Below are 25,447 nucleotides of genomic sequence, written 5' to 3' on the forward strand. Positions count from 1 at the left end.
ACCTCAACCATTAGGGTGAAGGAACAGGAGCTTCAAGACCCACAGCACCAGGTTCAGGAACAGTTATCACCTCTCAAACATCAGGGTGAAGATACTGGAGCCTCAGGACACACACCACCAGTTTCAGGAACAGTTATTGCCCCTCAACCATTATGGTGAAGATATAGGAGTCTCAGGACACACTGCACGAGGTTGAGGAACAGTTATCACCCCTGAAACATCAGGGTGAATATACAGGAGCCTCAGGACACACACCACCAGATTCAGGAACAATTATTGCCCCTCAACCATCTGGAAGGTAGTACAGGATCATTGGAACCCACACCACCTGGTTCAGGAACAGTTATTACTCGTCAAGCATCAGGGTGAAGGTACAGGAGCCTCAGGACCCAGACAACCAGGTTTAGGGACAGTTATTACCTCTCAACCATCAGGAAAGAGGTACAGGAGCCTCATGACCAACACCACCAAGTACAGGAGTGGTTATTACACCTCAACCGTCAGGGTGAAGGTACAGGAGCCTCGGGACCCACACCACCAGGTTTAGGAACAGGTATTACAGCTCAACTATCAGGGTGAAGATGCAGGAGCCTCAGGACCCACACCACCTGTATCGGGAAAAGTTATTACCCCATAACCATCAGGGTAATGGTACAGGAGCCTCAGGACCCACACGCACAGGTTCAGGAGCAGTTATTACCCCAGAACCTTCCGGGTGAAGGTACAAGAGCCTCAGGACCGAGACCACCAGGTTTAGGAACAGTTATTACCCCTCAACCATCAGGGTGAAGGCACAAGAGCAAGAGGACACACACCACCAGGTTCAGGACCAGTATTACCCCTGAACCATCAGGAAGGATGTACTGGAGCCTCAGAACCCAGATGACCAGGTTTAGGAACAGTTATTACTGCTCAACCATCAGGAAAGAGGTACAGGAGCCTCATGACCATCACCACCAGGTACAGGAGTGGTTATTACACCTCAGCCATCACGGTGAATGTACAGGAGCATCAGGACCCACACAACCAGGTACAGCAGTGGTTATTACCTTCAAACATCAGGGTGAAGATACTGGAGCCTCAGGACACACACCACCAGATTCAGGAACAGTTATTGCCCCTCAACCATCAGGAAGTTTGTACAGGAGCATCGGGACCCACAACACCTGTTTCAGGAAACGTTTCTACCCATCGACCATCAGGAAGGAGGCACAGGAGCCTCAGGACCCAGACCACCAGGTTTAGGAACAGTTACTACATCTCAACCAGCAGGAAAGAGGTACAGGAGCCTCATGACCAACACCACCAAGTACAGGAATGGTTATTACACCTCAACCGTCAGGGTGAAGGTAAATGAACTTCACGAACCACAGCCCAGATTATTACCCTTCAACCGTAACGGTGAAGGTACAGGAGTCTCAGGTCACACACCACCAAGTTCAGGAACCGTTATTACCCCTCAAACATCAGGAAGGAGGTACAGGAGCATCGGGATGCACACACCACCTGGTTCAGCTACAGCTATTACCCGTCAACCATCAGGGTGAAGATACAGATGCCTCCGATCCCACACTACCAGGTTCAGGAACAGGTATTAGCCAACAACCAGCAGGGGGATGGTACAGAGCCACAGGACCAACAACTCCAGGTTCAGGAGCAGTTAGTAGCATTCACCCATCAGGAAGGAGGTATAGGAGCATCACGAATCACATCAATAGTTTCAGGAACAGTAATTACCCCTTAACCATCGGGGTGAAGGTACAGAGCCTCAGGACCCACACCACCAGGTTCAGGAACAGTTGTTATCTCTCAAACATCAGGGTGATTGTACAGGAGCCTCAGGACCAACACCAACAGGTTCAAGAACAGTAATCACCACTCAAGCATCTGGCTGAAGATGCAGGAGACTCAGGACCCACACCACCAGGTTCAGGAATAGTTATTAACTCTCAATCAACAGGAAACAGGTACAGGAGCCCAGGTCCTTTTTTTTTATTATTTTATTTGATTAATTCTTTTTAGATTCATTTTTTTTTTGAGGTGTTTATATATTTTCATCATTTCCTTCTTTTTACATGATATTTGTCTAGATATAATTTTGTCCTGTATTATTCATTGGTATCCTATATGATTGGGAGTTCTGTCAACTAAATAATATTTGGTTTTAAAATTACTCACGTTAAGTATAACAACGTATTCCCAATAACCTGGTATTATTGCTAAGTTATGTAAATATTCTATGAAAGCAATAAGAAGATTGAAAAAGAAAGGAACCACACCACCAGTTTCATGAACGGTCAATACCCCTCAAACATTATGGTGAAGATATAGGAGTCTCAGGACCCACACCACCAGGTTGAGGAACAGTTATCACACCTCAAACATCAGGGTGAACATACAGGAGCCTCAGGACACACACCACCAGATTCAGGAACAATTATTGCCCCTCAAACATCTGGAAGGTAGTACAGGAGCATTGGGACCCACACCACCTGGTTCAGGAACAGTTATTACTCGTCAACCATCAGGGTGAAGGTACAGGAGCATTGCGACCCACACCACCAGATTCAGGAACAGTTATTACCCTTCAACCATCAGGGTGATGGTACAGGAGTCTCAGGACCCAGACCACCAGGTTTAGGGACAGTTATTACCTCTCAACTATCAGGAAAGAGGTACAGGAGTCTCATGACCAACACCACCAAGTACAGGAATGGTTATTACACCTCAACAGTCAGGGTGAAGGTAAAGGAACTTCACGACCCCCAGCCCAGGTTATTACCCTTCAACCGTCACAGTGAAGGTACCGGTGTCTCAGGTCACGCACCACCAAGTTCAAAAACAGTTATTACCCTTCACCATCAGAACGGAGGTATAGCAGCATCAGGTCCCACACCATCAGGTTCAGGAACAGTTATTACCCCACAACCATCAGGACGGATGTTCAGGAGCATCGGGATGCACACACCACCTGGTTCAGCTACAGCTATTACCCGTCAACCATCCGGGTGAAGGTACAGGTGCCTCCGGTCCCACACTACCAGGTTCAGGAACAGGTATTAGCCAACAACCATCAGGGTGATGGTACAGAGCCTCAGGACCAACAACTCCATCTTCAGGAGCAGTTATTACCATTCACCCATCAGGAAGGAGGTATAGGAGCATCACGAATCACATCAACAGTTTCAGAAACAGTAATTACCCCTTAACCATCGAGGTGAAGGTACAGAGCCTCAGGCCCACACCACCAGGTTCAGGAACAGTTATTAACTCTCAAACATCAGGGTGAAGGTACAGGAGCCTCAGGACCAACACCAGCATGTTCAGGAACAGTAATCACCACTCAACCATCTGGCTGAAGATGCAGGAGACTCAGGACCCAAACCACCAGGTACAGGAGTGGTTATTACCTTCAAACATCAGGGTGAAGATACTGGAGCCTCAGGACACACACCACCAGGTTCAGGAACAGTTATTGCCCCTCAACCATCAGGAAGTTTGTACAGGAGCATCCGGACCCACACCACCTGGTTCAGGAAAAGTTTCTACCCATCGACCATCAGCAAGGAGGCACTGGAGCCTCAGTACCCAGACCACCAGGTTTAGGTACAGTTACTACCTCTCAACCAACAGGAAAGAGGTACAGGAGCCCAGGTGTTTTTTTTATTTTAGTTGATTAATTCTGTTTAGATTCGTTTTTTTTGAGGGGTTTATATATTTTAATCATTTCCTTCTTTTTACATGATATTTGTCTAGATATAATTTTGTCCTGTATTATTCATTGGTATCCTATATGATTGGGAGTTTTGTCAACTAAATAGTATTTGGTTTTAAAATTACTCACGTTAAGTATAACAATGTATTCCCAATAACCTGGTATTATGGCTAAGTTATGTAAATATTCTATGAAAGCAATAAAAAGATTGAAAAAGAAAGGAACCACACCACCAGTTTCAGGAACGGTCATTACCCCTCAACCATTATGGTGAAGATATAGGAGTCTCAGGACACACTGCACGAGGTTGAGGAACAGTTATCACCCCTGAAACATCAGGGTGAATATACAGGAGCCTCAGGACACACACCACCAGATTCAGGAACAATTATTGCCCCTCAACCATCTGGAAGGTAGTACAGGATCATTGGAACCCACACCACCTGGTTCAGGAACAGTTATTACTCGTCAAGCATCAGGGTGAAGGTACAGGAGCCTCAGGACCCAGACAACCAGGTTTAGGGACAGTTATTACCTCTCAACCATCAGGAAAGAGGTACAGGAGCCTCATGACCAACACCACCAAGTACAGGAGTGGTTATTACACCTCAACCGTCAGGGTGAAGGTACAGGAGCCTCGGGACCCACACCACCAGGTTTAGGAACAGGTATTACAGCTCAACTATCAGGGTGAAGATGCAGGAGCCTCAGGACCCACACCACCTGTATCGGGAAAAGTTATTACCCCATAACCATCAGGGTAATGGTACAGGAGCCTCAGGACCCACACGCACAGGTTCAGGAGCAGTTATTACCCCAGAACCTTCCGGGTGAAGGTACAAGAGCCTCAGGACCGAGACCACCAGGTTTAGGAACAGTTATTACCCCTCAACCATCAGGGTGAAGGCACAAGAGCAAGAGGACACACACCACCAGGTTCAGGACCAGTATTACCCCTGAACCATCAGGAAGGATGTACTGGAGCCTCAGAACCCAGATGACCAGGTTTAGGAACAGTTATTACTGCTCAACCATCAGGAAAGAGGTACAGGAGCCTCATGACCATCACCACCAGGTACAGGAGTGGTTATTACACCTCAGCCATCACGGTGAATGTACAGGAGCATCAGGACCCACACAACCAGGTACAGCAGTGGTTATTACCTTCAAACATCAGGGTGAAGATACTGGAGCCTCAGGACACACACCACCAGATTCAGGAACAGTTATTGCCCCTCAACCATCAGGAAGTTTGTACAGGAGCATCGGGACCCACAACACCTGTTTCAGGAAACGTTTCTACCCATCGACCATCAGGAAGGAGGCACAGGAGCCTCAGGACCCAGACCACCAGGTTTAGGAACAGTTACTACATCTCAACCAGCAGGAAAGAGGTACAGGAGCCTCATGACCAACACCACCAAGTACAGGAATGGTTATTACACCTCAACCGTCAGGGTGAAGGTAAAGGAGCTTCACGACCCACAGCCAAGATTATTACCCTTCAACCGTCACGGTGAAGGTTCAGGAGTCTCAGGTCACACACCACCAAGTTCAGGAACACTTATTACCCTTCAACCATCGGAACGGAAGTACAGGAGCATCAGGACCCACACCATCAGGTTCAGGAACAGTTATTACCCCTCAACCATCAGGGTGTATGAACCGCAGCCTCAGGAGTCATACCACTAGTTTCAGGAACAGTTATTACCCCTCAACCATCAGGGTGAAAGTACAGGTTGCTCAGGACCAACACCACTAGGTTCAGGAACAGTTATTGTACCTCAACCATCAGGAAGGAGGTACAGGAGCCTCAGGACCCACAACACCAGGGTCAGAAACATTTATTCCCCCTCAAGTGTCAGGAAAGTTGTAAAGGAGCCTAGGTCTTTTTTTACTTCAGTTGATTAATTCCGTTTTGATTATTTTCTTTTTTGAGGCTGTTATATGTTTTTTTATTTTTTTTTCTTTTTTTGTGATATTTGTCTAGATTTTTTTTGTCCTGTATTATTCATTGGTATCCCGCTATGATTGGGAGTATTGTCAACTAAATACTATTTGGTTTTAAAATTACTCACGTTAAGTATTACAATATATTCCCAATAACTTTGAATTATTGCCAGGTTATGTTAGTACTCTGTGAAACTAATAAAAAGATTGGAAAAGAAAGGACCCACACTAACAGGTTCAGGAACAGTTATTAGCCCTCAACCATCAGGAAGGTGGAACAGGAGCCTCAGGACCAACACCACCACGTTCATGAACAGTTATTACCCGTCAACCATGAGGAAGGAGGTATAGGAGCCTCACTTCTGACATCAGCAGTTTCAGGAACAGTAATTACACCTCAACCATTAGGGTGAAGGAACAGGAGCTTCAAGACCCACAGCACCAGGTTCAGGAACAGTTATCACCTCTCAAACATCAGGGTGAAGATACTGGAGCCTCAGGACACACACTACCAGATTCAGGAACAGTTATTGCTCCTCAACCATCTGGAAGGTGGTACAGGAGCGTCAGGTTCCACAACACCTGTTTCACAAACAGTTATTACCCCTCAACCATCAGGAAGGTGGTACAGGAGCATCGGGATGCACACACCACCTGGTTCAGCTACAGCTATTACCCGTCAACCATCAGGGTGAAGGTACAGGTGCCTCCGGTCCCACACTACCAGGTGCAGGAACAGGTATTAGCCAACAACCAGCAGGGTGATGGTACAGAGCCTCAGGACCAACAACTCCAGGTTCAGGAGCAGTTAGTACCATTCACCCATCAGGAAGGAGGTATAGGAGCATCACGAATCACATCAATAGTTTCAGGAACAGTAATTACTCCTTAACCATCGGGGTGAAGGTACAGAGCCTCAGGACCCACACCACCAGGTTCAGGAACAGTTGTTACCTCTCAAACATCAGGGTGAAGGTACAGGAGCCTCAGGACCAACACCAACAGGTTCAAGAACAGTAATCACCACTCAAGCATCTGGCTGAAGATGCAGTAGACTCAGGACCCACACCACCAGGTTTGGGAACAGTTATTAACTCTCAATCAACAGGAAAGAGGTACAGGAGCCCAGGTCTTTTTTTTTATTTTAGTTGATTAATTCTGTTTAGATTCGTTTTTTTTGAGGGGTTTATATATTTTAATCATTTCCTTCTTTTTACATGATATTTGTCTAGATATAATTTTGTCCTGTATTATTCATTGGTATCCTATATGATTGGGAGTTTTGTCAACTAAATAGTATTTGGTTTTAAAATTACTCACGTTAAGTATAACAATGTATTCCCAATAACCTGGTATTATGGCTAAGTTATGTAAATATTCTATGAAAGCAATAAAAAGATTGAAAAAGAAAGGAACCACACCACCAGTTTCAGGAACGGTCATTACCCCTCAACCATTATGGTGAAGATATAGGAGTCTCAGGACACACTGCACGAGGTTGAGGAACAGTTATCACCCCTGAAACATCAGGGTGAATATACAGGAGCCTCAGGACACACACCACCAGATTCAGGAACAATTATTGCCCCTCAACCATCTGGAAGGTAGTACAGGATCATTGGAACCCACACCACCTGGTTCAGGAACAGTTATTACTCGTCAAGCATCAGGGTGAAGGTACAGGAGCCTCAGGACCCAGACAACCAGGTTTAGGGACAGTTATTACCTCTCAACCATCAGGAAAGAGGTACAGGAGCCTCATGACCAACACCACCAAGTACAGGAGTGGTTATTACACCTCAACCGTCAGGGTGAAGGTACAGGAGCCTCGGGACCCACACCACCAGGTTTAGGAACAGGTATTACAGCTCAACTATCAGGGTGAAGATGCAGGAGCCTCAGGACCCACACCACCTGTATCGGGAAAAGTTATTACCCCATAACCATCAGGGTAATGGTACAGGAGCCTCAGGACCCACACGCACAGGTTCAGGAGCAGTTATTACCCCAGAACCTTCCGGGTGAAGGTACAAGAGCCTCAGGACCGAGACCACCAGGTTTAGGAACAGTTATTACCCCTCAACCATCAGGGTGAAGGCACAAGAGCAAGAGGACACACACCACCAGGTTCAGGACCAGTATTACCCCTGAACCATCAGGAAGGATGTACTGGAGCCTCAGAACCCAGATGACCAGGTTTAGGAACAGTTATTACTGCTCAACCATCAGGAAAGAGGTACAGGAGCCTCATGACCATCACCACCAGGTACAGGAGTGGTTATTACACCTCAGCCATCACGGTGAATGTACAGGAGCATCAGGACCCACACAACCAGGTACAGCAGTGGTTATTACCTTCAAACATCAGGGTGAAGATACTGGAGCCTCAGGACACACACCACCAGATTCAGGAACAGTTATTGCCCCTCAACCATCAGGAAGTTTGTACAGGAGCATCGGGACCCACAACACCTGTTTCAGGAAACGTTTCTACCCATCGACCATCAGGAAGGAGGCACAGGAGCCTCAGGACCCAGACCACCAGGTTTAGGAACAGTTACTACATCTCAACCAGCAGGAAAGAGGTACAGGAGCCTCATGACCAACACCACCAAGTACAGGAATGGTTATTACACCTCAACCGTCAGGGTGAAGGTAAAGGAGCTTCACGACCCACAGCCAAGATTATTACCCTTCAACCGTCACGGTGAAGGTTCAGGAGTCTCAGGTCACACACCACCAAGTTCAGGAACACTTATTACCCTTCAACCATCGGAACGGAAGTACAGGAGCATCAGGACCCACACCATCAGGTTCAGGAACAGTTATTACCCCTCAACCATCAGGGTGTATGAACCGCAGCCTCAGGAGTCATACCACTAGTTTCAGGAACAGTTATTACCCCTCAACCATCAGGGTGAAAGTACAGGTTGCTCAGGACCAACACCACTAGGTTCAGGAACAGTTATTGTACCTCAACCATCAGGAAGGAGGTACAGGAGCCTCAGGACCCACAACACCAGGGTCAGAAACATTTATTCCCCCTCAAGTGTCAGGAAAGTTGTAAAGGAGCCTAGGTCTTTTTTTACTTCAGTTGATTAATTCCGTTTTGATTATTTTCTTTTTTGAGGCTGTTATATGTTTTTTTATTTTTTTTTCTTTTTTTGTGATATTTGTCTAGATTTTTTTTGTCCTGTATTATTCATTGGTATCCCGCTATGATTGGGAGTATTGTCAACTAAATACTATTTGGTTTTAAAATTACTCACGTTAAGTATTACAATATATTCCCAATAACTTTGAATTATTGCCAGGTTATGTTAGTACTCTGTGAAACTAATAAAAAGATTGGAAAAGAAAGGACCCACACTAACAGGTTCAGGAACAGTTATTAGCCCTCAACCATCAGGAAGGTGGAACAGGAGCCTCAGGACCAACACCACCACGTTCATGAACAGTTATTACCCGTCAACCATGAGGAAGGAGGTATAGGAGCCTCACTTCTGACATCAGCAGTTTCAGGAACAGTAATTACACCTCAACCATTAGGGTGAAGGAACAGGAGCTTCAAGACCCACAGCACCAGGTTCAGGAACAGTTATCACCTCTCAAACATCAGGGTGAAGATACTGGAGCCTCAGGACACACACTACCAGATTCAGGAACAGTTATTGCTCCTCAACCATCTGGAAGGTGGTACAGGAGCGTCAGGTTCCACAACACCTGTTTCACAAACAGTTATTACCCCTCAACCATCAGGAAGGTGGTACAGGAGCATCGGGATGCACACACCACCTGGTTCAGCTACAGCTATTACCCGTCAACCATCAGGGTGAAGGTACAGGTGCCTCCGGTCCCACACTACCAGGTGCAGGAACAGGTATTAGCCAACAACCAGCAGGGTGATGGTACAGAGCCTCAGGACCAACAACTCCAGGTTCAGGAGCAGTTAGTACCATTCACCCATCAGGAAGGAGGTATAGGAGCATCACGAATCACATCAATAGTTTCAGGAACAGTAATTACTCCTTAACCATCGGGGTGAAGGTACAGAGCCTCAGGACCCACACCACCAGGTTCAGGAACAGTTGTTACCTCTCAAACATCAGGGTGAAGGTACAGGAGCCTCAGGACCAACACCAACAGGTTCAAGAACAGTAATCACCACTCAAGCATCTGGCTGAAGATGCAGTAGACTCAGGACCCACACCACCAGGTTTGGGAACAGTTATTAACTCTCAATCAACAGGAAAGAGGTACAGGAGCCCAGGTCTTTTTTTTTATTTTAGTTGATTAATTCTGTTTAGATTCGTTTTTTTTGAGGGGTTTATATATTTTAATCATTTCCTTCTTTTTACATGATATTTGTCTAGATATAATTTTGTCCTGTATTATTCATTGGTATCCTATATGATTGGGAGTTTTGTCAACTAAGTAGTATTTGGTTTTAAAATTACTCACGTTAAGTATAACAATGTATTCCCAATAACCTGGTATTATGGCTAAGTTATGTAAATATTCTATGAAAGCAATAAAAAGATTGAAAAAGAAAGGAACCACACCACCAGTTTCAGGAACGGTCATTACCCCTCAACCATTATGGTGAAGATATAGGAGTCTCAGGACACACTGCACGAGGTTGAGGAACAGTTATCACCCCTGAAACATCAGGGTGAATATACAGGAGCCTCAGGACACACACCACCAGATTCAGGAACAATTATTGCCCCTCAACCATCTGGAAGGTAGTACAGGATCATTGGAACCCACACCACCTGGTTCAGGAACAGTTATTACTCGTCAAGCATCAGGGTGAAGGTACAGGAGCCTCAGGACCCAGACAACCAGGTTTAGGGACAGTTATTACCTCTCAACCATCAGGAAAGAGGTACAGGAGCCTCATGACCAACACCACCAAGTACAGGAGTGGTTATTACACCTCAACCGTCAGGGTGAAGGTACAGGAGCCTCGGGACCCACACCACCAGGTTTAGGAACAGGTATTACAGCTCAACTATCAGGGTGAAGATGCAGGAGCCTCAGGACCCACACCACCTGTATCGGGAAAAGTTATTACCCCATAACCATCAGGGTAATGGTACAGGAGCCTCAGGACCCACACGCACAGGTTCAGGAGCAGTTATTACCCCAGAACCTTCCGGGTGAAGGTACAAGAGCCTCAGGACCGAGACCACCAGGTTTAGGAACAGTTATTACCCCTCAACCATCAGGGTGAAGGCACAAGAGCAAGAGGACACACACCACCAGGTTCAGGACCAGTATTACCCCTGAACCATCAGGAAGGATGTACTGGAGCCTCAGAACCCAGATGACCAGGTTTAGGAACAGTTATTACTGCTCAACCATCAGGAAAGAGGTACAGGAGCCTCATGACCATCACCACCAGGTACAGGAGTGGTTATTACACCTCAGCCATCACGGTGAATGTACAGGAGCATCAGGACCCACACAACCAGGTACAGCAGTGGTTATTACCTTCAAACATCAGGGTGAAGATACTGGAGCCTCAGGACACACACCACCAGATTCAGGAACAGTTATTGCCCCTCAACCATCAGGAAGTTTGTACAGGAGCATCGGGACCCACAACACCTGTTTCAGGAAACGTTTCTACCCATCGACCATCAGGAAGGAGGCACAGGAGCCTCAGGACCCAGACCACCAGGTTTAGGAACAGTTACTACATCTCAACCAGCAGGAAAGAGGTACAGGAGCCTCATGACCAACACCACCAAGTACAGGAATGGTTATTACACCTCAACCGTCAGGGTGAAGGTAAATGAACTTCACGAACCACAGCCCAGATTATTACCCTTCAACCGTAACGGTGAAGGTACAGGAGTCTCAGGTCACACACCACCAAGTTCAGGAACCGTTATTACCCCTCAAACATCAGGAAGGAGGTACAGGAGCATCGGGATGCACACACCACCTGGTTCAGCTACAGCTATTACCCGTCAACCATCAGGGTGAAGATACAGATGCCTCCGATCCCACACTACCAGGTTCAGGAACAGGTATTAGCCAACAACCAGCAGGGGGATGGTACAGAGCCACAGGACCAACAACTCCAGGTTCAGGAGCAGTTAGTAGCATTCACCCATCAGGAAGGAGGTATAGGAGCATCACGAATCACATCAATAGTTTCAGGAACAGTAATTACCCCTTAACCATCGGGGTGAAGGTACAGAGCCTCAGGACCCACACCACCAGGTTCAGGAACAGTTGTTATCTCTCAAACATCAGGGTGATTGTACAGGAGCCTCAGGACCAACACCAACAGGTTCAAGAACAGTAATCACCACTCAAGCATCTGGCTGAAGATGCAGGAGACTCAGGACCCACACCACCAGGTTCAGGAATAGTTATTAACTCTCAATCAACAGGAAACAGGTACAGGAGCCCAGGTCCTTTTTTTTTATTATTTTATTTGATTAATTCTTTTTAGATTCATTTTTTTTTTGAGGTGTTTATATATTTTCATCATTTCCTTCTTTTTACATGATATTTGTCTAGATATAATTTTGTCCTGTATTATTCATTGGTATCCTATATGATTGGGAGTTCTGTCAACTAAATAATATTTGGTTTTAAAATTACTCACGTTAAGTATAACAACGTATTCCCAATAACCTGGTATTATTGCTAAGTTATGTAAATATTCTATGAAAGCAATAAGAAGATTGAAAAAGAAAGGAACCACACCACCAGTTTCATGAACGGTCAATACCCCTCAAACATTATGGTGAAGATATAGGAGTCTCAGGACCCACACCACCAGGTTGAGGAACAGTTATCACACCTCAAACATCAGGGTGAACATACAGGAGCCTCAGGACACACACCACCAGATTCAGGAACAATTATTGCCCCTCAAACATCTGGAAGGTAGTACAGGAGCATTGGGACCCACACCACCTGGTTCAGGAACAGTTATTACTCGTCAACCATCAGGGTGAAGGTACAGGAGCATTGCGACCCACACCACCAGATTCAGGAACAGTTATTACCCTTCAACCATCAGGGTGATGGTACAGGAGTCTCAGGACCCAGACCACCAGGTTTAGGGACAGTTATTACCTCTCAACTATCAGGAAAGAGGTACAGGAGTCTCATGACCAACACCACCAAGTACAGGAATGGTTATTACACCTCAACAGTCAGGGTGAAGGTAAAGGAACTTCACGACCCCCAGCCCAGGTTATTACCCTTCAACCGTCACAGTGAAGGTACCGGTGTCTCAGGTCACGCACCACCAAGTTCAAAAACAGTTATTACCCTTCACCATCAGAACGGAGGTATAGCAGCATCAGGTCCCACACCATCAGGTTCAGGAACAGTTATTACCCCACAACCATCAGGACGGATGTTCAGGAGCATCGGGATGCACACACCACCTGGTTCAGCTACAGCTATTACCCGTCAACCATCCGGGTGAAGGTACAGGTGCCTCCGGTCCCACACTACCAGGTTCAGGAACAGGTATTAGCCAACAACCATCAGGGTGATGGTACAGAGCCTCAGGACCAACAACTCCATCTTCAGGAGCAGTTATTACCATTCACCCATCAGGAAGGAGGTATAGGAGCATCACGAATCACATCAACAGTTTCAGAAACAGTAATTACCCCTTAACCATCGAGGTGAAGGTACAGAGCCTCAGGCCCACACCACCAGGTTCAGGAACAGTTATTAACTCTCAAACATCAGGGTGAAGGTACAGGAGCCTCAGGACCAACACCAGCATGTTCAGGAACAGTAATCACCACTCAACCATCTGGCTGAAGATGCAGGAGACTCAGGACCCAAACCACCAGGTACAGGAGTGGTTATTACCTTCAAACATCAGGGTGAAGATACTGGAGCCTCAGGACACACACCACCAGGTTCAGGAACAGTTATTGCCCCTCAACCATCAGGAAGTTTGTACAGGAGCATCCGGACCCACACCACCTGGTTCAGGAAAAGTTTCTACCCATCGACCATCAGCAAGGAGGCACTGGAGCCTCAGTACCCAGACCACCAGGTTTAGGTACAGTTACTACCTCTCAACCAACAGGAAAGAGGTACAGGAGCCCAGGTGTTTTTTTTAGTTTAGTTGATTAATTCTGTTTAGATTCGTTTTTTTTGAGGGGTTTATATATTTTATTCATTTCTATCTTTTTACATGATATTTGTCTAGATATATTTTTTTGTCCTGTATTATTCATTGGTATCCTATATGATTGCGAGTATTGTCAACTAAATAATATTTGGTTTTAAAATTACTCACCTTAAGTATAACAATGTATTCCCAATAAGCTGGTATTATTGCTAAATTATGTAAATATTCTATGAAAGCAATAAAAAGATTGAAAAAGAAAGGAACCACACCACCAGTTTCAGGAACGGTTATTACCCCTCAACCATTATGGTGATGATATAGGAGTCTCAGGACCCACACTATCAGGTTGAGGAACAGTTATCAACCCCTCAAACATTAGGGTGAATATACTGGAGCCTCAGGACACACACCACCAGATTCAGGAACAATTATTGTCCCTCAAACATCTGGAAGGTAGTACAGGAGCATTGGGACCCACACCACCTGGTTCAGGAACAGTTTTTACTCGTCAACCATCAGGATGAAGGTACAGGAGCATTGGGACCCACACCACCAGTTTCAGGAACAGTTATTAACATTCAACCATCAAGGTGATGGTACAGGAGCCTTAGGACCCAGACCACCAGGTTTAGGGACAGTTATTACCTCTCAACCATCAGGAAAGAGGTACAGGAACCTCATGACCAACACCACCAAGTACAGGAGTGGTTATTACACCTCAACCGTCAGGGTGAAGGTACAGGAGCCTCAGGACACACACACCCAGTTTTAGAAACAGGTATTACAGCTCAACTATCAGGGTGTAGATGCAGGAGCCTCAGGACCCACACCACCAGGTTCGGGAACAGTTATTACCCCATAGCCATCAGAGTAATGGTACAGGAGCCTCAGGACCCACACGCCCAGGTTCAGGTGCAGTTATTACCCCTCAGCCTTCCGGGCGAAGGTACAAGAGCCTCATGACTGAGACCACCAGGTTTAGGAACAGTTATTACCCCTCAACCATCGGGGTGAAGGCACAAGAGCAAGAGGACACACACCACCATGTTCAGGACCAGTATTACCCCTGAACCATCAGGAAGGATGTACAAGAGCCTCAGAACCCAGATCACCAGGTTTGGGAACAGTTATTACCGCTCAACCATCAGGAATGAGGTACAGGAGCCTCATGACCATCACCACCATGTACGGGAGTGGTTATTACACCTCAGCCATCACGGTGAATGTACAGGAGCATCAGGACCTACACAACCAGGTACAGGAGTGCTTATTACCTTCAAACATCAGGGTGAAGATACTGGAGCCTCAGGACACACACCACCAGATTCAGGAACAGTTATTGCCCCTCAACCATCAGGAAGGTTGTACAGGGGCATCAGGACCCACACCACCGGGTTCAGGAAAAGTTTCTACCCCTCAACCATCAGGAAGAAGGCACAGGAGCCTCAGGATCCAGACCACCAGGTTTAGGAACAGTTACTACCTCTCAACTAACAAGAAAGAGGTACAGGAGCCTCATGACCAACACCACCAAGTATAGGAATGGTTATTACACCTCAACCGTCAGGGTGAAGGTAAAGGAGCTTCACGACCCACAGCCCAGGTTATTACGCTTCAACCGTCACGGTGAAGGTACAGGAGTCTCAGGTCACACACCACCAAGTTCAGGAACACTTATTACCCTTCAACCATCAGAACGGTGTTACAGGAGCATCAGGACCCACACCATCTTGTTCAGGAACAGTTAGTACCCCTCAACCATCAGGGTGTATGAACAGCAGCCTCAGGAGTCATACCACTAAGTTCAGGAACAGTTATTACCCCTCAACCATCAGGTTGAAGGGACAGGTTCACCAGGACCCACATCACCAGGGTCAGGAACATTTATTCCCCCTCAACTGTCAGGAAAGTTGTAAAGAAGCCTAGGTCTTTTTGTAGTTCAGTTGATTAATTCCGTTTTGATTATTTTCTTTTTTGAGGGTGTTATATATTTTTTATTTTTTTTCTTTTATCGTGATATTTGTCTAGATTTTTTTTGTCCTGTATTATTCATTGGTATCTGCTATGATTGGGAGTTTTGTCAACTAAATACTATTTGGTTTTAAAATTACTCACGTTAAGTATTACAATATATTCCCAATAACTTTGTATTATTGCCATGTTATGTTAGTATTCTACGAAACTAATAAAAAGATTGGAAAGGAAAGGACCCACACCACCAGGTTCAGGAACAGTTATTACACCTCAACCATCAGGGTGAAGGTACAGGAGCATTGGGACCCACACCACCAGGTTCAGGATCCGTTATTACCCTTCAACCATCAAGGTGATGGTACATGTGCCTCAGGACCCATACCACCAGGTTTAGGAACAGTTATTACATCTCAACCGTCAGGAAAGAGGTACAGGATCCTCATGACCAAATCCAGCAAGTACAGAAGTGGTTATTACACCTCAACCATCAGAGTAAAGGTACAGGAGCCTCAGAACCCACACCACCAGGTTCAGGAACGGTAATCACCACTCAACCATCTGGCTGAAGATGCAGGAGACTCAGGACCCACACCAGCAGGTTCAGGAACAGTTATTAACTCTCAATCAAAAGGAAAGAGGTACAGGAGCCCAGGTCTTTTTTTTAGTTTAGTTGATGAATTCTGTTTAGATTCGTTTTTTTTGAGGGGTTTATATATTTTATTCATTTCTTTCTTTTTACATGATATTTGTCCAGATATATTTTTGTGTCCTGTATTATTCATTGGTATCCTATATGATTTAGGGTTTTGTCAACTAAATAATATTTGGTTTTAAAATTACTCACATTAAGTATAACAATATATTCCCAATAAGCTGGTATTATTGCTAAGTTAAGTAAATACTCTATGAAAGTAATAAAAAGATTGAAAAAGAAAGGAACCACACCACCAGTTTTAGGAAAGGTCATTACCCCTCAACCATTATGGTGAAGATATAGGAGTCTCAGGACCCACACCACCAGGTTGAGGAACAGTTATCACCCCTCAAACATCAGCGTGAATATACAGGAGTCTCAGGACACACACCACCAGATTCAGTAACAATTATTGCCTCTCAACCATCTGGAAGGTAGTACAGGAGCATTGGGACCCACACCACCTGGTTCAGGAACAGTTATTACTTGTCAACCCTCAGGGTGATGGTACAGGAGCATTGGGACCCACACCACCAGGTTCAGGACCATTATTACCCCTGAACAATCAGGAAAGTTGTACAGGAGGCTCAGAACCGAGATCACCAGGTTTAGAAACGGTTATTACCGCTCAACCATCGGGAAAGAGGTACAGGAGCCTCATGACCATCACCACCAGGTACAGGAGTGGTTATTAACTTCAAACATCAGGGTGAAGATACTGGAGCCTCAGGACACACTCCACCAGATTCAGTAACAGTTATTACCACTCCACCATCAGGGTGAAGGGACAGGTTCCTCAGGACCAATACCTCTAAGTTCAGGAACAGTTATTGCACCTGAACCATCAGGAAGGTGGTGCAGGAGCCTCAGGACCCACAACACCAGGGTCAGGAACATTTATTCCCCCTCAACTGTCAGGAAAGTAGTAAAGGAGCCTAGGTCTTTTTTTAGTTCAGTTGATGAATTCCGTTTTGATTATTTTCTTTTTTGAGGGTGTTATATATTTTTTATTTTTTTTTCTTTTTTTGTGATATTTGTCTAGATTTTTTTTGTCCTGTATTATTCATTGGTATCCCGCTATGATTGGGAGTATTGTCAACTAAATACTATTTGGTTTTAAAATTACTCACGTTAAGTATTACAATATATTCCCAATAACTTTGTATTATTGCCATGTTATGTTAGTATTCTATGAAACTAATAAGAAGATTGGAAAGGAAAGGACCCACACCACCAGGTTCAGGAACAGTTATTACACCTCAACCATCAGGAAGGCGGAACAGGAGCCTCAGGACCAACACCACCACGTTCAGGAACAGTTATTACCCTTCAACCATGAGGAAGGAGGTATAGGAGCCTCAGTTCTCACATCAGCAGTTTCAGGAACAGTAATTACACCTCAACCATTAGGGTGAAGGAACAGGAGCTTCAAGACCCACAGCACCAGGTTCAGGAACAGTTATCACCTCTCAAACATCAGGGTGAAGATACTGGAGCCTCAGGACACACACTACCAGATTCAGGAAAAGTTATTGCCCCTCAACCATCTGGAAGGTGGTACAGGAGCGTCAGGTTCCACAATACCTGTTTCACAAACAGTTATTACCCCTCAACCATCAGGAAGGAGGTACAGGAGCATCGGGATGCACACACCTCCTGGTTCAGCTACAGCTATTACCCGTCAGCCATGAGGGTGAAGGTACAGGTGCCTCCGGTCCCACACTACCAGGTTCAGGAACAGGTGATGGTTCAGAGCCTCAGGACCAACAACTCCAGTTTCAGGAGCAGTTATTACCATTCACCCATCAGGAAGGAGGTATCGAGCATCACGAATCACATCAACAGTTTCAGGAACAGTATTAATGCCTTAACCATCGGGGTGAAGGTACAGAGCCTCAGGACCCACACCACTAGGTTCAGGAACAGTTATTACCTCTCAGAGATCAGGGTGATTGTACAGGAGCCTCAGGACCAACACCAACAGGTTCAAGAACAGTAATCACCACTCAACCATTTGGCTGAAGATGCAGGAGCCTCAGGACCCACACCACCAGGTTCAGGAACAGTTATTAACTCTCAATCAACAGGAAAGAGGTAAGGAGCCCAGGTCTTTTTTTTAGTTCAGTTGATTAATTCTGTTTAGATACGTTTTTTTTGAGGGGTTTATATATTTTATTCATTTCTTTCTTTTTACATGATATTTGTCCAGATATAATTTTGTCCTGTATTATTCATTGGTATCCTATAATATTAGGAGTTTTGTCAACTAAATAATATTTGGTTTTAAAATTACTCACGTTAAGTATAACAATGTATTCCCAATAAATTGGTATTATTGCTAAGTTATGTAAATATTCTATGAAAGCAATAAAAAGATTGAAAAAGAAAGGAACCACACCCCCAGTTTCAGGAATGGTCATTACCCCTCAACTATTATGGTGAAGATATAGGAGTCTCAGGACCCACACCACCAGGTTGAGGAACAGTTATCACCCCTCAAACATCAGGGTGAATATACAGGAGCTTCAAAAACACACACCACCAGATTCAGGAACAATTATTGCCCCTCAGACATCTGGATGGTAGTACAGGAGCATTGGGACCCACACCACCTGGTTCAGGAACAGTTGTTACTCGTCAACCATCGGGGTGAAGGTACAGGAGCATTGGGACCCACACCACCAGGTTCCGGAAGAGTTATTACCCTTCAACCATCAGGGTGATGGTACATGGGCCTCAGGACCCAGACCACAGGTTTAGGGACAGTTATTACATCTCAACCATAAGGAAAGAGGTACAGGAGCCTCATGACCAGCACCACCAAGTACAGGGGTGGTTATTACAGCTCAACCGTCAGGGTGAAGGTACAGGAGCCTCAGAAACCAGATCACCAGGTTTAGGAACAGTTATTACCGCTGAAACATCAGGATAGATGTACAGGAGCCTCATGACCATCACCACCAGGTACAGGAGTGGTTATTGCCTTCAAACATCAGGGTGAAGATACTGGAGCCTCAGGACACACTCCACCAGATTCAGGATCAGTTATTGCCCCTCAACAATCAGGAAGGTTGTACAGGAGCATCGGGACCCATGCCACCTGGTTCAGGAAATGTATCTACCCCTCAACCTTCAGGAAGGATGCACAGGAGCCTCAGGGCCCAGACCACCAGCTTTAGGAACAGTTACTACCTCTCAACCAACAGGAAAGATGTACAGGAGCCTCATGACAAACACCACCAGGTACAGGAATGGTTATTACACCTCAACCGTCAGGGTGAAGGTACAGGAGCCTGAGGACCCACAGCCCAGGTCATTACCCTTCAACCGTCACGGTGAAGGTACAGGAGTCTCAGGTCACACACCACCAAGTTCAGGAACAGTTATTACCCTTCAACCATCAGAACGGAGTTACAAGAGCATCAGGACCCACACCATCAGGTTCAGGAACAGTTACTACCCCTCAACCATAAGGGTGTATGAACAGCAGCCTCAGAAGTCATACCACTAGTTTCAGGAACAGTTATTACCCCTCCACCATCAGGGTGAAGGGACAAGTTCCTCAGGACCAATACCACTAAGTTCAGGAACAGTTATTGCACCTGAACCATCAGGAAGGTGGTACAGGAGCCTCAGGACCCACAACACCAGGGTCAGGAACATTTATTCCCCCTCAACTGTCAGGAAAGTAGTAAAGGAGCCTAGGTCTTTTTTTAGTTCAGTTGATGAATTCCATTTTGATTATTTTCTTTTTTGAGGGTGTTATATATATATATTTTTTCTTTTTTCGTGATATTTGTCTAGATTTTTTTTGTCCTGTATTATTCATTGGTATCCCGCTATGATTGGGAGTATTGTCAACTAAATACTATTTGGTTTTAAAATTACTCACGTTAAGTATTACAATATATTCCCAATAACTTTGTATTATTGCCATGTTATGTTAGTATTCTATGAAACTAATAAGAAGATTGGAAAGGAAAGGACCCACACCACCAGGTTCAGGAACAGTTATTACCCCTCAACCATCAGGAAGGCGGAACAGGAGCCTCAGGACCAACACCACCACGTTCATGAACAGTTATTACCCGTCAACCATGAGGAAGGAGGTATAGGAGCCTCACTTCTCACATCAGCAATTTCAGGAACAGTAATTACACCTCAACCATTAGGGTGAAGGAACAGGAGCTTCAAGACCCACAGCACCAGGTTCAGGAACAGTTATCACCTCTCAAACATCAGGGTGAAGATACTGGAGCCTCAGGACACACACTACCAGATTCAGGAACAGTTATTGCCCCTCAACCATCTGGAAGGTGGTACAGGAGCGTCAGGTTCCACAATACCTGTTTCACAAACAGTTATTACCCCTCAACCATCAGGAAGGAGGTACAGGAGCATCGGGATAAACACTCCTCCTGGTTCAGCTACAGCTATTACCCGTCAACCATCAGGGTGAAGATACAGATGCCTCCGATCCCACACTACCAGGTTCAGGAACAGATATTAGCCAACAACCAGCAGGGTGATGGTACAGAGCCACAGGACCAACAACTCCAGGTTCAGGAGCAGTTAGTAGCATTCACCCATCAGGAAGGAGGTATAGGAGCATCACGAATCACATCAATTGTTTCAGGAACAGTAATTACCCCTTAACCATCGGGGTGAAGGTACAGAGCCTCAGGACCCACACCACCAGGTTCAGGAACAGTTGTTATCTCTCAAACATCAGGGTGATTGTACAGGAGCCTCAGGACCAACAACAACAGGTTCAAGAACAGTAATCACCACTCAAGCATCTGGCTGAAGATGCAGGAGACTCAGGACCCACACAACCAGGTTCAGGAATAGTTATTAACTCTCAATCAACAGGAAAGAGGTACAGGAGCCCAGGTCCTTTTTTTTTATTATTTTAGTTGATTAATTCTTTTTAGATTCATTTTTTTTTGAGGTGTTTATATATTTTCATCATTTCCTTCTTTTTACATGATATTTGTCTAGATATAATTTTGTCCTGTATTATTCATTGGTATCCTATATGATTGGGAGTTCTGTCAACTAAATAATATTTGGTTTTAAAATTACTCACGTTAAGTATAACAACGTATTCCCAATAACCTGGTATTATTGCTAAGTTATGTAAATATTCTATGAAAGCAATAAGAAGATTGAAAAAGAAAGGAACCACACCACCAGTTTCATGAACGGTCAATACCCCTCAAACATTATGGTGAAGATATAGGAGTCTCAGGACCCACACCACCAGGTTGAGGAACAGTTATCACACCTCAAACATCAGGGTGAACATACAGGAGCCTCAGGAAACACACCACCAGATTCAGGAACAATTATTGCCCCTCAAACATCTGGAAGGTAGTACAGGAGCATTGGGACCCACACCACCAGGTTTAGAAACAGTTACTACCTCTCAACCAACAAGAAAGAGGTACAGGAGCCTCATGACCAACACCACCAAGTACAGGAATGGTTATTACACCTCAACAGTCAGGGTGAAGGGAAAGGAACTTCACGTCCCCCAGCCCAGGTTATTACCCTTCAACCGTCACGGTGAAGGTACCGGTGTCTCAGGTCACGCACCACCAAGTTCAAAAACAGTTATTACCCTTCACCATCAGAACGGAGGTATAGGAGCATCAGGTCCCACACCATCAGGTTCAGGAACAGTTATTACCCCACAACCATCAGGACGGATGTTCAGGAGCATCGGGGTGCACACACCACCTGGTTCAGCTACAGCTATTACCCGTCAACCATCCGGGTGAAGGTACAGGTGCCTCCGGTCCCACACTACCAGGTTCAGGAACAGGTATTAGCCAACAACCATCAGGGTGATGGTACAGAGCCTCAGGACCAACAACTCCATCTTCAGGAGCAGTTATTACCATTCACCCATCAGGAAGGAGGTATAGGAGCATCACGAATCACCAACAGTTTCAGGAACAGTAATTACCCCTTAACCATCGAGGTGAAGGAACAGAGCCTCAGGCCCACACCACCAGGTTCAGGAGCAGTTATTAACTCTCAAACATCAGGGTGAAGGTACAGGAGCCTCGGGACCAACACCAGCATGTTCAGGAACAGTAAGCACCACTCAACCATCTGGCTGAAGATGCAGGAGACTCAGGACCCAAACCACCAGGTACAGGAGTGGTTATTACCTTCAAACATCAGGGTGAAGATACTGGAGCCTCAGGACACACACCACCAGATTCAGGAACAGTTATTGCCCCTCAACCATCAGGAAGTTTGTACAGGAGCATCCGGACCCACACCACCTGGTTCAGGAAAAGTTTCTACCCATCGACCAACAGCAAGGAGGCACTGGAGCCTCAGTACCCAGACCACCAGGTTTAGGTACAGTTACTACCTCTCAACCAACAGGAAAGAGGTACAGGAGCCCAGGTGTTTTTTTTAGTTTAGTTGATTAATTCTGTTTAGATTCGTTTTTTTTGAGGGGTTTATATATTTTATTCATTTCTATCTTTTTACATGATATTTGTCTAGATATATTTTTTTGTCCTGTATTATTCATTGGTATCCTATATGATTGCGAGTATTGTCAACTAAATAATATTTGGTTTTAAAATTACTCACCTTAAATATAACAATGTATTCCCAATAAGCTGGTATTATTGCTAAGTTATGTAAATATTCTATGAAAGCAATAAAAAGATTGAAAAAGAAAGGAACCACACCACCAGTTTCAGGAACGGTTATTACCCCTCAACCATTATGGTGATGATATAGGAGTCTCAGGACCCACACTATCAGGTTGAGGAACAGTTATCAACCCCTCAAACATTAGGGTGAATATACTGGAGCCTCAGGACACACACCACCAGATTCAGGAACAATTATTGTCCCTCAAACATCTGGAAGGTAGTACAGGAGCATTGGGACCCACACCACCTGGTTCAGGAACAGTTTTTACTCGTCAACCATCAGGATGAAGGTACAGGAGCATTGGGACCCACACCACCATTTTCAGGAACAGTTATTAACATTCAACCATCAAGGTGATGGTACAGGAGCCTTAGGACCCAGACCACCAGGTTTAGGGACAGTTATTACCTCTCAACCATCAGGAAAGAGGTACAGGAGCCTCATGACCAACACCACCAAGTACAGGAGTGGTTATTACACCTCAACTGTCAGGGTGAAGGTACAGGAGCCTCAGGACCTACACAACCAGGTACAGGAGTGCTTATTACCTTCAAACATCAGGGTGAAGATACTGGAGCCTCAGGACACACACCACCAGATTCAGGAACAGTTATTGCCCCTCAACCATCAGGGTGTATGAACAGCAGCCTCAGGAGTCATACCACTAGTTTTAGGAACAGTTATTACCCCTCAACCATCAGGGTGAAGGGACAAGTTCCTCAGGACCAATACCACTAAGTTCAGGAACAGTTATTGCACCTGAACCATCAGGAAGGTGGTACAGGAGCCTCAGGACCCACAACACCAGGGTCAGGAACATTTATTCCCCCTCAACTGTCAGGAAAGTAGTAAAGGAGCCTAGGTCTTTTTTTAGTTCAGTTGATGAATTCCGTTTTGATTATTTTCTTTTTTGAGGGTGTTATATATTTTTTCTTTTTTTTTCTTTTTTTGTGATATTTGTCTAGATTTTTTTTGTCCTGTATTATTCATTGGTATCCCGCTATGATTGGGAGTATTGTCAACTAAATACTATTTGGTTTTAAAATTACTCACGTTAAGTATTACAATATATTCCCAATAACTTTGTATTATTGCCATGTTATGTTAGTATTCTATGAAACTAATAAGAAGATTGGAAAGGAAAGGACCCACACCACCAGGTTCAGGAACAGTTATTACCCCTCAACCATCAGGAAGGCGGAACAGGAGCCTCAGGACCAACACCACCACGTTCATGAACAGTTATTACCCTTCAACCATGAGGAAGGAGGTATAGGAGCCGCACTTCTCAGATCAGCAGTTTCAGGAACAGTAATTACACCTCAACCATTCGGGTGAAGGAACAGGAGTTTCAAGACCCATAGCACCAGGTTCAGGAACAGTTATCACCTCTCAAACATCAGGGTGAAGATGCTGGAGCCTCAGGACACGCACCACCAGATTCAGGAACAGTTATTGTCCCTCAACCATCTGGAAGGTGGTACAGGAGCGTCAGGTTCCACAATACCTGTTTCACAAACAGTTATTACCCCTCAACCATCAGGAAGGAGGTACAGGAGCATCAGGATACACACACCTCCTGAATAAGCTACAGCTATTACCCGTCAGCCATCAGGGTGAAGGTACAGGTGCCTCCGGTCCCACACTACCAGGTGCAGGAACAGGTATTAGCCAACAACCATCAGGGTGATGGTACAGAGCCTCAGGACCAACAACTCCAGTTTCAGGAGCAGTTATTACCATTCTCCCATCAGGAAGGAGGTATAGGAGCATCACGAATCACATCAACAGTTTCAGGAACAGTAATTACCCCTTAACCATCGGGGTGAAGGTACAGAGCCTCAAGACCCACACCACCAGGTTCAGGAACAGTTATTACCTCTCAAAGATCAGGGTGAAGGTACAGGAGCCTAAGGACCAACACCACCAGGTTCAAGAACAGTAATCACCACTCAACCATCTGGCTGAAGAAGCAGGAGACTCAGGAACCACACCACCAGGTTCAGGAACAGTTATTAACTCTCAATCAACAGGAAAGAGGTAAGGATCTCAGGCCTTTTTTTTAGTTTAGTTGATTAATTTCTGTTTAGATTCATTTTTTTTGAGGGGTTTATATATTTTAATCATTTCTTTCTTTTTACATGATATTTGTCTAGATATATTATTTTGTCCTGTATTATTTATTGGTATCCTATATGATTGGGAGTTTTGCCAACTAAATAATATTTGGTTTTAAAATTACTCAGGTTAAGTATAACAATGTATTCCAATAACCTGGTATTATTGCTAAGTTATGTAAATATTC

General features: G+C 45.1%; 1 pseudogene; it reads left to right on the plus strand.

The window, feature by feature from the left end:
* The window catches only part of LOC134341424 (uncharacterized), a 90,551-nt pseudogene extending 79,347 nt beyond the window's left edge, over positions 1-11,204 (plus strand).
* Positions 11,205-25,447: the final 14,243 nt, after the last annotated feature.

The sequence above is a fragment of the Mobula hypostoma genome, assembly GCF_963921235.1.
Source record: "Mobula hypostoma chromosome Y unlocalized genomic scaffold, sMobHyp1.1 SUPER_Y_unloc_1, whole genome shotgun sequence".
Classification (NCBI taxonomy): Eukaryota; Metazoa; Chordata; class Chondrichthyes; order Myliobatiformes; family Myliobatidae; genus Mobula; species Mobula hypostoma.